Genomic DNA, 12,299 nt, shown 5'->3' on the forward strand with positions numbered 1-12,299 from the left:
ATCTTGCTCAAATGCAGATCCTGATTATCCACATGGAGTGTCTCCCATGTGACATTGATGCTACTGGTCAGAGATTACACAGTGAGTGACAAGCACCTACGCTAGAAGAGTTAGAGCAGAAATACCGAGAAAGAAGCCTGTGTAGCTGATGAAAGTCAGTGTTTGATGGAGTTCTAATACAGGCTACAGCCTAGGTGAGCCGCCAGAGCATTATGGAGTGAAACAAACCAGACAAAAGGACACACACTGTGGGGTTCCTCCATAATTGTCTCTCCATATTCTTGGAGGGCTGGTTCAAGGTCTCCCCCAGGATGCCAAACTCTGTAGCTGCTCCAGTCCTTCATATAAATTGGTGCAGTATTTACATATAGCTTATGCATGTTTTCCCTTATGATACCTAATTCAAGGTAAATGCTATGTATATATTGTTATACTGTGTTGTTTAGAGAATAACAAGAAAATGGTGTGTGTGTGTGTGTGTGTGTGTGTGTGTGTACACTCATTCAGTAGAGATGCAATTTTTTCCAAATATTTTCAATTCATTATTGGTTTAGTTCTTAGATACAGAATCCATGAATAAGAAGGATCAATTCTATAGGCAATGTCCAGAAAAGGCAAACGTATAGAGACAGAAAGATGAATGGGTGCCTGGGACAGAGTATGAAAAGAAAAGTCATTGTATAAGAGTGTGAGTGTTTTTTAGGTGGTATGAAAAATGTTCTAAAATGAGATTGGGGAGATTTTTGTGCAACTGTGTAAATGAACTAAATGATAGAATTGTACATTTAAAATGAGTGAACTTTATGGTTTGTAGATCAAGCTGTTAATTTTTTTTTTAGTTTTTTAATATTTATTTTTTAGTATTTGGTGGACATAACATCTTTGTTTGTATGTGGTGCTGAGGATCGAACCCAGGCCGCCCGCATGCCAGGCGAGTGCGCTACCGCTTGAGCCACATCTCCAGCCCCCAAGCTATTAATTTTAAAAAAGCTTCAATGCATGTTTGTGAGGAAGCATTGCAAGAGATGAAGCCTGTGTCCTAGGCAGACTGACCTTTGCTCTCTCTGTTTCCTCCTCCTGAAAGAACCAAGCCTGAAGGGCTGGTGTCTGAGCATAGGGCTAGCCTGAATTTTTTAGATACATACATAGCTAGACAAAGCTCTTTAAGTGACCTCAAATCACACGCTGGGTATAATTGCCTTCACTGTAGGATCAGTCAGATTAGGAACCTGAAAACACATCAAAGAAAAAGATAGGGCACCAGAAAATATATAATCTAATAATATAAATAGGTAACTCACTCATCTATTAATTTTTGAGACTTATTCTTTAATCGGAGTCCAGTGATAAGGCTCAGAATGCAAAACTATATACCTTCAGGTTTCCAAGCATATAATTTGTACTCAAACACTGCACTGCTTTCACTACAACCTATGTGCAGCACCAGAGCCTGGGGATTCTAGGTGAGTGTGGTCCCAGGACCAGTAGCACCAGCATCACCTGGAACTTGTTAAAAATATAAATTATTGTGTCCAACCACAACTAAAAAATAAAGTTTTTTTTTTTTTTTTTTTTAAAGGCTGGGGTTGTGACTCAGTGGTAGAGCACTTGCCTAGCATGTGTGAGGCACTGGGTTTAATCCCTGGCACCACGTAAAAGTAAACAAATAAAATAAAGGCATTGTGTCCATCTACAACTAAAAAAATATTTAAAAAAAATACAAATACTTTCCTATTCACAACTCCCCTCCCTTCCCTTCATTCCCCTTTGTCTAATCCAATGAACTTCTACTCCCCACCCCGCCCAACACACCTTATTGTGAATTAGCATCCCCATATCACAGAGAATATTTGGCCTTTGTTTTTTGGGGGGATTGGCTTATTTCACTTAGCATGGTAGTCTCTGGTTCCATCCATGTGTATTCAAATACAAGAAAAGGAAAGTTATGTTCAATTCATTCTACTATCTTTCCTATTTCCCTGCCCCTTCCCTTCCCTTTGTTCCCCATTGTCTAATCCAATGGACTTCTATTCTTCCCCTTCCCACCCCCGCTTATTGTGGGTTAGCAACCACATAGAGAGAACATTCAGCCTTTAGTTTGGGGGACTGGCTTGTTTCACTTAACATGATAGTCTCCAGTTCCAGACATTTACCAACAAATGACATAATTTCCTTCTTCTTTATGGTTGAGTAAATTCCATTGTGTATATATACCACCTTTTCTTCATTCATCTTTTGAAGGGCATCTAGGTTGGTTCCACAGTTTGGCTATTGTGAATTGAACTTTTATAAACATTGATGCAGTTGTATCACTGCAGTATGCTGATTTTAACTTTCCTATGTAAATATATGAATACATGACCAGTGTAACTCCACATCATGCATAACCATAAGAATGAGAAGTTTTACCCCATGTACATATAATATGTCAAAATACACTCTACTGTCATGTATATCTAAAAAGAATTTTAAAGAATTAAAAATAGATATAAAAATAAAATAAAAATACAAATTCTTGGGTTCCACTCTAGATTTACAGAATCAAAAACTGGGAGTGGGACCAGCAGTCTGTTTTTTTTTAATATTAATTTTTAGTTGTCGGTGGACACAATATCTTTATTTCATTTTTATGTTGTGCTGAGGATCAACCCAGTTCCTCATATGTGCTAGGCGAGCACGTTACTGCTGAGCCACAACCCCAGCCTCAGCAGCAGTCTGTTTTGACAAGTCCTCCAGGTCATCATCTGCATGCTAATGTCAAGAACCTCTGCTCTAAGGCATGATGCATTTACACATGCAGTCAGTCACACACATGCACACGCACACACATGCCAACCTCACTTGGGAAACCTTTTCACTGAAGATGAGCTACTGTCTTGGGAGTGCAGAAATCATGATGGTGCATATAGGGCATGAGAGCAACCACCTCCGTCCTTTCCATGACAATCACCACTCATCAATGAGTGTGCTATTTTACAATGAGACAGGGCAATAGGCGTCTGGGGCCAGCCTGGGAGGAGACAACCTCACCAGGCCTCCTGCACTACTGTGGCATGGGGTGAGGAAAGCTAAAGTAGATTAGAAATTATAATATGGAAGAATTTGGCAAATGGCAAGTGGCTGACGTAGTGTCACTGATTCCCCGGGTCTTGGGTGGCATATAAGAGATTGAAAATCTCCTATTGCCCAAGCTAGGTTCATGAATCAAGCAAGGCCTGGAGTCCAAGTTCTCAAAGTGTCAGCACCTTAAATACAGAATTAATGGCAAAATGCTGGATGCTCACATGAGATTCCAAAAGTCTAAGCAGGATTAGCCATGCTTGGTGGAAATCCACGTGGTGAGAAGGTAGTTCCCAGGCATTTTCAGTAGAAGCCAAAAAGACCCAGAGGATCTCTTGAACTAAGAAAGCCTCTCTCAACTTCCTTAAGAGGGAACTCCTCCCTACCAGAAGCCATCTAGGGGCAAGGGAAGGTAGAGGGAGTTTCCTTGAGAACAGAGGTATGATCCTGATATTAAAATATTTAACCCAGTGTTTACCCCAAAGAGACAGTTGTTAACTGGAAGAGATTGAATTACCCGATAACAATTACCTATCAATTACAAGAAACAAAAATTTTAAAACTTTGTCAAATATCTGATTCATAACTGTTCAAAAAACTACTTATTAACACAATACTGATTTCAGATTTTTTTTTTTTTTTTTGGTCCTCAGTTGAGTCCTTTCTGGTCCAACTAAAACAAATGGGAGGTAGGAGGCAGAAGCAAATGTCAGTCAGTCAGTCCTGGCTTCAGAGAGTTGACCAGCTACAGGTTTCAACATGAGGTGCCCTTGTCCCATTTCAGAAAGCTTCCCCTTCAGCCTAAAACGTTTCGACAGTTAGTGTTTCCCCTTCAACCTAAAACATTTCAACAGTTAGCACCATTTGGTCCAGTCACATTCTCACAGCTGGTAACTGGAGAAGGTGAACATGTGCTTCCAACATTCACTTTTCATAGAATCATGAGGTCAAAGATCATCTGGTTAAACCTTCTCAATTTACAGATGAGGAAACCAAGGTCAAAGAAGCTAAGTTACTCACGAACTGCAGACAAAGCTGGAACTCGAATCCAAATTGCTCCAAATCTAAACCCATCATTCTGTCTACATCGTCCCAAATGTTCATAAACCAGAAATGATCAGTTCTACATACTATAGCCATATATCAAAACCCAAAGATTCAGAATAGAGTCTTTCTTTAAAGCAATCATTGATGTTTGCTTCCCATCTTCTTCCTGTGTTTGTTTTGAGAGATGTTATGAGTCTCCGGATGAAAAGCTATTCTGAGAGAAGCAGAGACAAAGCCTCCATGATCTATGGCTGCCAAAGTTAGCTGCTTCGCAGCTGTACCAGCACATCCAAGGCTCAGAGGCAGCCAAGCTGTCTTCGGTGTGAGCTCCTGGAATCCTACGATCCCAAAAGACCTCGTGGTAGGCAGCTGCCTTCTCAGAGTCTTTGAAGGACCTCCCTGGTGTGGCTGAAGGAGGACTCTGCATGTGTCATGGGGCATGACTTTCAAAAGTGCCAGAATCCAAAGTCTGGACCAATCCATTAGAATGTGGACAACTCTTAAACAGGATTTGGTGATGATGTCATGCATAGTTTTTTTTTTTTTTTTTTTTTTTTTTTTTTCCCCCAGTACCTAAAGAATTGTGTCTTTCATTTGGGAAGACAAATGAAAACCAAAGCAATTATCTGGATAATTTAATTCAGAAGCATAATTGTTTTAGTTTTCTAAAGTATTAATTCATGAATGAAAACAATTACAAGAGCTGTCTCTTACTATGAAATAAATCTCAGGACATGGGTTTGGAAACGTATCACAATTCTTATCCAAAGTGACCAGGACCTTCCCAGTCACCCAGAACAAAGGAGTCCCAGCCCCTTCTTTGTCAGAGAGATGGTAAGAGAACCAACACTTTAAATTGCATTTTCAGTTTTGATTTTATTGTAGGTTACTAATGTTTATATGTTTTTTAAAAAATGTTCTCCCCACGGACAGGGCCTCCTCTTTCAGAGCACAACAGTAGCTAGAAGGAAAATAAAGATAATTTTCCCTTTAACTCTTGGGGTAAGTGTCTGACTCCTATTAGTTCTAATATAAAGGAGGGGAGTACAATAAAGCTTATCTAAGTCTTGCTTGTTTTCTTCTATTAACTACTTAATTTCATTATTAATTTTTGACATAGCAGTAATACATATCTAACTCTGGGATAAAGGGCCATTGGGAAGATACCTTTTGCTATCAATTAACATTTTCCAGCTTTTCCAGAACCTGTGAAGAGAAGTTGGCCAATATTCTCTTGGCCTAACAGTAAAGTCTGCAAATATTTCAATACTAAAGATCTTCACCAAATGTTAGTATTGCCTTACCAATGCTTAGCATTTCAATTTCAAACTCTCACTTTGGTCTGAAGGAAAGTGAAATTTTTCTTCTTACCTAAATATTCCTTCTATCTTTGGGAAATGAGAAGAAAATAAGACACACACACCTGTCTCACCACTCTTCTTTTCATGGCTCCTACTACCCTAGACTTTACCAATTTGTGCTGGGTAGGCACACTGTCCCCGTTCTCACCTTGCTCCGAGTCCTGGGAAGCTGTTTAGAGAGGTTGATCTCCTCTGGGGGCCACAGGGAGGCAGACAGTATGCCTTTGTTCTGGAAGCAGATTCCTAGACAGAAGTTCCTTCATCTGCTCCCTTGGGCTGACCTTGCTTACACAACATGGAAACCAAGGCCTCTGGTGAGTTGCAGGGAGGCTGTCAGCTCACCGCCATTGGCAGATGGCCTTCTTGGCGTATTGGTGCCCAGGTGAGCTGAGTCCTTGGAACTGATAGAACCATGAGCAAGAGAAGAGGTAAGACAAACCACTGTGGGATAGCAGGGCCAAACCCCCAGTGGTGAAGGTTACAGCGCACCACCATCTGCACTGGTGGCAAACAAGCAGGTGCATTTTCTAGAAGGAGTAAAATTTGCCTCAAAAATTCGACCTGACTTTTCATGGAGGACATAATTATTGTACGCCTGAAGCTTTTTAAAAAGCTTTCCTCTGGATCTTTTTTTCAAATGACAACAATACTCTAATGGAATTTCAGGGCTGGAAGAGAACTTAACACTCATCTAATTGAGCCATTTTAATGATAAGGAAAATGAAGTCCAAAAAGGATGAGGTTACCAAACTTTCAGAGTAGACTAGTTGTGGTTAGAACCAATTTAACCTTGCATGACAATTCTTTAACAACCATTAAAAAAAAAAAAGAACCATGTGTTATTTTAACTACTAGGAAAGCTACGTGTGTTGAGAGAAAGAGAGAGAGACAGAAAAAGGCAGTACCTGAGCATGCAACAGGGAAAGTTTATCACAGGAATGAAAGGCAAAGGTTTGGGGTAAACAGACTTAGTTGTTAGGCTCAGCTCTACCATACATGCCCTTGGGTGATTCCCTGGACCTCACTTACCTCCATAACACATTCAGATGATAGTATAGCAGAAAGTGAGCTAACCACCCCATCCCCTTTGTTATTTGCAACAGAACTCTGATCTTGGTGACAAGGCTGAAGGGACACAAGCTACCTGGCCTATTGTCCTTAAGGCAGCCTGGGGCAATTTTGATGGGTAATAATGCAAAATCCTTATAAATACTTTTAATTGGTAGCCTTGACTTGGTGAGGGCTTGCAAAGGTGTTTCCTTCTGGCTTAAACATGATTTCATTTTCCTAATTGAGTTTTTGTTTTGTTATTTTGGTGCTGGGGATGAAACCCAGGGCCTCACACATGCTAGGCAAGTGCTCCACTACTGAGCTACATTCTCAGCCCTTTTATTTTATTTTAAGACAGAGTCTTGCCAAGTTAGCCCGTTTGGCCTCAAACTTGCCATCCTCCTGCCTCAGCCTGTAGCTAGTTATAGGAGTGAACCTAACTAAACATTTTTGGTTATTAGCCACCTCCTTTTGTGGGGAGGGGGAATGGGATACTGGGGATTGAACCCAGAGAAACTTCACCACTGAGTTTCATCCCCAGTCTTTTTTAAAAAAATTTTTCTTAATTTTTTGACACTGTCTCACTAAGTTGCTTAGAATCTTGCTAAATTTGCTGAGGCTTGGTCTCAGACTTACAATCCTCCTGCCTCAGCGTCCCTTTGAGATTACAGGCGTGCGCCACCATGCCCAGCTCTCAGCCTTCTTTTAGATAATTCAAGCACACATCAAACCTTAATTGGCCTGGAATCCAGCCATGGTGGTCCCTTCCCCCCACCCCTATGATGGCTACATTAGGCATAAGCATGTGAAGCAATTGTATGCACTGTCTTGGGGGAGTGGTGGGCTTCTGGAAAAGATTTATAATAAAAGACACAATGGAAAAGAGACTGGATATGGCCATAAGTGAATGTGGTGAGCAGCCATCTCAGGTCAATGAGGCAAGACTGCTCAAGCACCACCTGGCATGTTGATAATGAAGAGGAAAAACACAGAAATATCAGATCCCGATGCCTCTGAATTTATCACCCTGGAGCCATTCACTCATGGAATTTCTTAAAATGTTAAACAATAAACTTTGCTATTTCTGCCAATACTATGTTACTTATGGCTGAATGGAAAACTGGCACAGTAGCACTTATCATATAAGGTTACTGTGAATAGTAAATAGTGACTGCAGTAAGGGAAATGCTTACAATCAACACACAGGAAGTCTTCACTAAATATTAACTGACAATATTACTGCAGTCATTATAGAACACATAATGCATATAATTTCCTCCCACACTTCCCCATCCTGTTCTTCAGTGACAAAAACTTGTTAATAATGTTTTACTTATATCAGTTTTTTTAATACTATACATATTATTTTCCAATCCCAAGATATTTCCTAATAGAGATGTTGATGCCCAAAGTAACTTGCCAAATCAGTTGGAAATTACCTCCAATCCCTGAGAATGCGTTTCACTTAATCATCTTCCAAAGATTTGGAAATATTGCTTGCCAGCTGAAAACATTTGGTTTTTCAAAATCCTCCTTTTAAATTCGGGGAGGGTGGGGAGTATACTTAGAAATGTCAAAGGACATAACTAACCAACACAGACTTCCCTACTGAATACTTACAGCCAATTCTGACCACCTTAATGACTGATTTTTGTTGGAAGTGAATTTTACAGTATCTGCAGAGACAGAATGGTAGCCACTGTATGGGACTGTGGCAATAACTTGATCTGTTTCCAAGGGCATGACACCCTAAGTCAAATGACCATTGGGACTTGGGCTGCAGCTCCAGTCTCTAAGGACCATGTACTATTCCCTGTCATAACCAATGGGCCACAGAAATCCACGCAAAGTTCAAATGATGCAAAAGGAAATCCCTAAGTAGGGATGGAAGGAGAAGAGGCCAACTGTCAGATGAAATTTCCTCCAGAAATGATGAGCAACCAGGGATCATATTTGAGGGATGAACCAAAATTCAAAAAAGTAAAGATCTAGGAAGATCATTACAGATCTCTTCCCCCCCCCCACCGCCCACCCCAGGAATTTGTAGTAACAACTATTCTCTTTGAGCAACATAGCCCACAGGAGCCTAAAAATGCTTGCGCACAAAAAGGAATAAGGAAAGTGATAAAAAAAAATTTCCCAGAGTTCAAACCCATCCAGAAGCTTTCTAACATGTGTTTTGGGAAGCACTTTCTTGTACTTTAATAGGAGAAGAACCTGCTATTTTTTATAGTAATGTGGTATCGTGTGATTGTGGCATGAAACCAACATTCTCACCTTAGCTGCACTGTAGAATCATATAAGAAGCTTTGTTTAAAATGCCAACACCAGGACTCTACCCCAGGCTACCAATTAAATTAGAATGTCTGGTACAGATGTCTAAGCATGTGTGAGTATGTAGGTATTTGGGGACTTATACTTGAGTTTTTCTAAGCATTCTAAGTCTAGAAGTAAAAATTTATTGAATTAAACTTGGGGTTAAATCCTGGCTCCCTAGCTTCTAAACTGTGTGACCATTATTTCTTCTCCATGCCTTATTTTCCTGTCAGTAGACTGGAAAGTATAATCTACTATAACAGATTAAATGATACGTTGCCCATAAAAAAAATAGCTTAAATTCAGCAGGCCAGATCAGTTCTGTCCCTTCTCCATGGGACTCTTCACTCCACTCCCCTGCAAAGTGAGGTTTGCACTGGCAAAGAGAACCAGCAGGGGCAACAATGGCTGAGGAAGTTCATTGGAAAGAGAAGGTGCCATGCTCTCTTCTCTGGCTTGTAGGTTGAGCTTACAAATTCCTGGATGAAGGCAAGTATACATAAATAGCCACTCAAAATAAATCTATTAGAAAGAGAAAACAAGCCAACTAACAAAAAAGGTCCTCTATCTGTTCTTCCTACTGGCCCTCACATGGATGAAAGAGCTACCACACCCTGCTGTGGACACTGGCCAACCTGTCACAAATGTCAGGAGTCAGTAAACAATAGTGGTGTCCACCCCTGACCTGAAAGATGCAGAGAAACCAAAAGGACCAATGTTCACCTGGCACCAACTGCCAAGAGGCCAGGCTTTGCATGATATTATAACCATGTGTCTCTCCATTGGTTCAGAGCTAGGGTCTGAACCTTTTTTTTTTTTTTTTTTTTGAGAGAGAGAGAGAGAGAGAGAATTTTTTTAATATTTATTTTTCAGTTTTCAGCAGACACAACATCTTTGTATGTGGTGCTGAGGATCGAACCCAGGCCACACGCATGCCAGGCGAGCGCACTACCACTTGAGCCACATCCCCAGGCCTGATCTGAAGCTTCTTAATACCTACCATTTATTGAATGATTTCCAAGTACCAAACATATTTATAGTTTACCTCATTTAATGGTCATAATGTTTAGGGAGGTATTGCTACTCTCCACTGAGCAGGAGATAGATCCTGAAGCTAAGGAAGATGAATAACTTGCCTATGCTCACATCATCATGAAAATGGTATTGGGCTCTAAAGATTTTATATCTCTAACCTAAAAACTGATGCTGTATAATATACCCTAATCTTTGATAAATGAAGGAAGATTTTTTTCCTCCAGAAAAGCAAAGAAATTGAAGGTCAGCATTTATGTCATCCTTATAATCTACACCATCCTTTATTGATTTTTTTTTCTAAACCACAGTCAGAAATAAATCTACTTGGAAGCAGCAGTTGCTTCGGATATTTTTTTCATCAATCTGAAAAAATCAGACTAGTAACTCATAATTTTATTTTTTAAAATATGAGAGTTAACCTAACATACATGTACTCGTCTCATCTCCCTAACTTCATTGTAAGCCCCTAAGAATGGAATTCTACATAATTCTTCTTGCATTGTCCCATATGCCTAAGTCAAAATATGGGTCATTTGGGGGAAGCATTCAAACCTTGGCTAAAAGCCTGCTGTGAACCTGGCCTTTTCTCATCATTTTTATCCATGTGAAATCAAATTAAAATGAACATTCCAAGCAGAGTAGTAGGGGAAAATAAGCCACCAAATGGTAGCAAGAGGCATGGCCCTAAAAAAGCCAAACAGCCCTCCATCTTCTGAGCTGTGGCAATGGTGGAAATTCGTATTGACTTCCTGTCTAAATGCCCAGTCATCCCTAGCACACCTAGCAAACCCCCTAGCAGACCCTCCACCTTCTTTTTTTGCTGCCTCTGCAATTCCTCTCTGAGGTTAAGTCCGTTCTACAATAATGAAAGGGGCAGAAAGGAGAGGTATGCTCTTCTCTGCCAATATAAACTAACTGGAAATCAGTGGATTGAAGAAAATTTCCACTTTAAAAGCTGTTGGAAATCATGTAGTCAAGTCTCCAATTTTCGCAGACAAGTGAACTGAGACTGCAAATGAAAAAATAAAAATTGATATGCTCATGGTCAGAGTCCCCTGGTGCCTAGCTAGAACTTGAGCCCTTTGCTCCTGGCTCCCAGTCCCTTGCCTTTCTTGGTTTCCCTAGGCTGCCTCTTTACTATGTGAGTAAAGAAAGCACCTGTGGACTGGCTCTGAGGACTGGGGTTGTGAGGGCAGTGTGCATGAGGAAGCCAAGTGCAGGCTGGCTAAGGAAGCTATGGCCTCCCCTGAACGAGAGGATGTCAAGGCCATTCAGATGGCCATTGCAATTACAAGAAGAGGCGGTCCTGAGTATGTGACTTTGGCATTATTAACTCTCTAAAGATGTGTAGTAAGCCATTATCATGGAAACCCAAGTATCCAAATTTTCAGAAATAGGAGCCCTCCTATTTCCATAATCAAACCAAGAGTGAAACTCATATGTGTTTGTTTGTCTCAATTCTGACCTTCTCAGATTAACCAGGAAAAGACATTTATGATGCCAACATAGCTAGTTAATCTTCTTTACAGCTTGGTAGCAAGAAAAGAGAACCAAATGATTTAGGTGAAAATGTGCAACTAATAACTTCATAGACCTGAAAACAAGAGCTGCAAAGATTATTCAGAAGAAAAGAAAGGTTTCTTTTTTGACGCTACAACTGCTTCCATCTTTTCATTATGAAATGTTTTTTGATTTAAATCTATTTGGGGTTGTCCCAGAACAGCCTGCCTTGGTACCACATGCCAATTTTGAATGGGTCTCACTTTAACAAATCCCCTTTTCTTAGTTAATGTATTTCTTTCTTTTTTTTTTTTTTTGACGATTTCCTGAAGTATCCATTTATTTAAACATTTGCATATTTAAGTTTACTTATGTTTGTACTTTACATATTTGTTCGAAATTTTTGAGGCCAATTATTAAAAACATGCCTGATATATAATACAATACTAAAATAGAAATAAAAATATGGATTACAACATAAATTAAGAAAATGCAAAACATAAGAACACAAAATACTGATACAGGAGATATGCAATGCTATTAGTTAAGTTGTATTTTTGTTAAATACATATCAAAGCACAATAGAGAATGAGTGTTCTTTCACATTTTTATCATCTTCTGGAAAACAAGTTTATTTTTCAAGGAAATAAATATTTTTCTACAACTCATTGAAAAATTAATTGTAACGTGGCTTCAGATAAGACAGAATAAGAGATGCAAGAGATAAAATTAGCTAAGGGTAACATTTGAACAAATGATTTTGTTACAGAAAGCTCAGCTTTGTCCCTAATGCCAATCCAATAATGAGGACACAGTTTTGATTGAGAAAAAGGAAAAGAAGGCTTATTGCTTTGCTAACAAAGGAGAAACACCAGAGGACTCCTGTCCCAGAGGCTATCTGCCCATCAGCAGGATCAGGGGCTATTTTTT

This window comes from Urocitellus parryii, chromosome 1 (genome assembly GCF_045843805.1).
Source record: "Urocitellus parryii isolate mUroPar1 chromosome 1, mUroPar1.hap1, whole genome shotgun sequence".
Classification (NCBI taxonomy): Eukaryota; Metazoa; Chordata; class Mammalia; order Rodentia; family Sciuridae; genus Urocitellus; species Urocitellus parryii.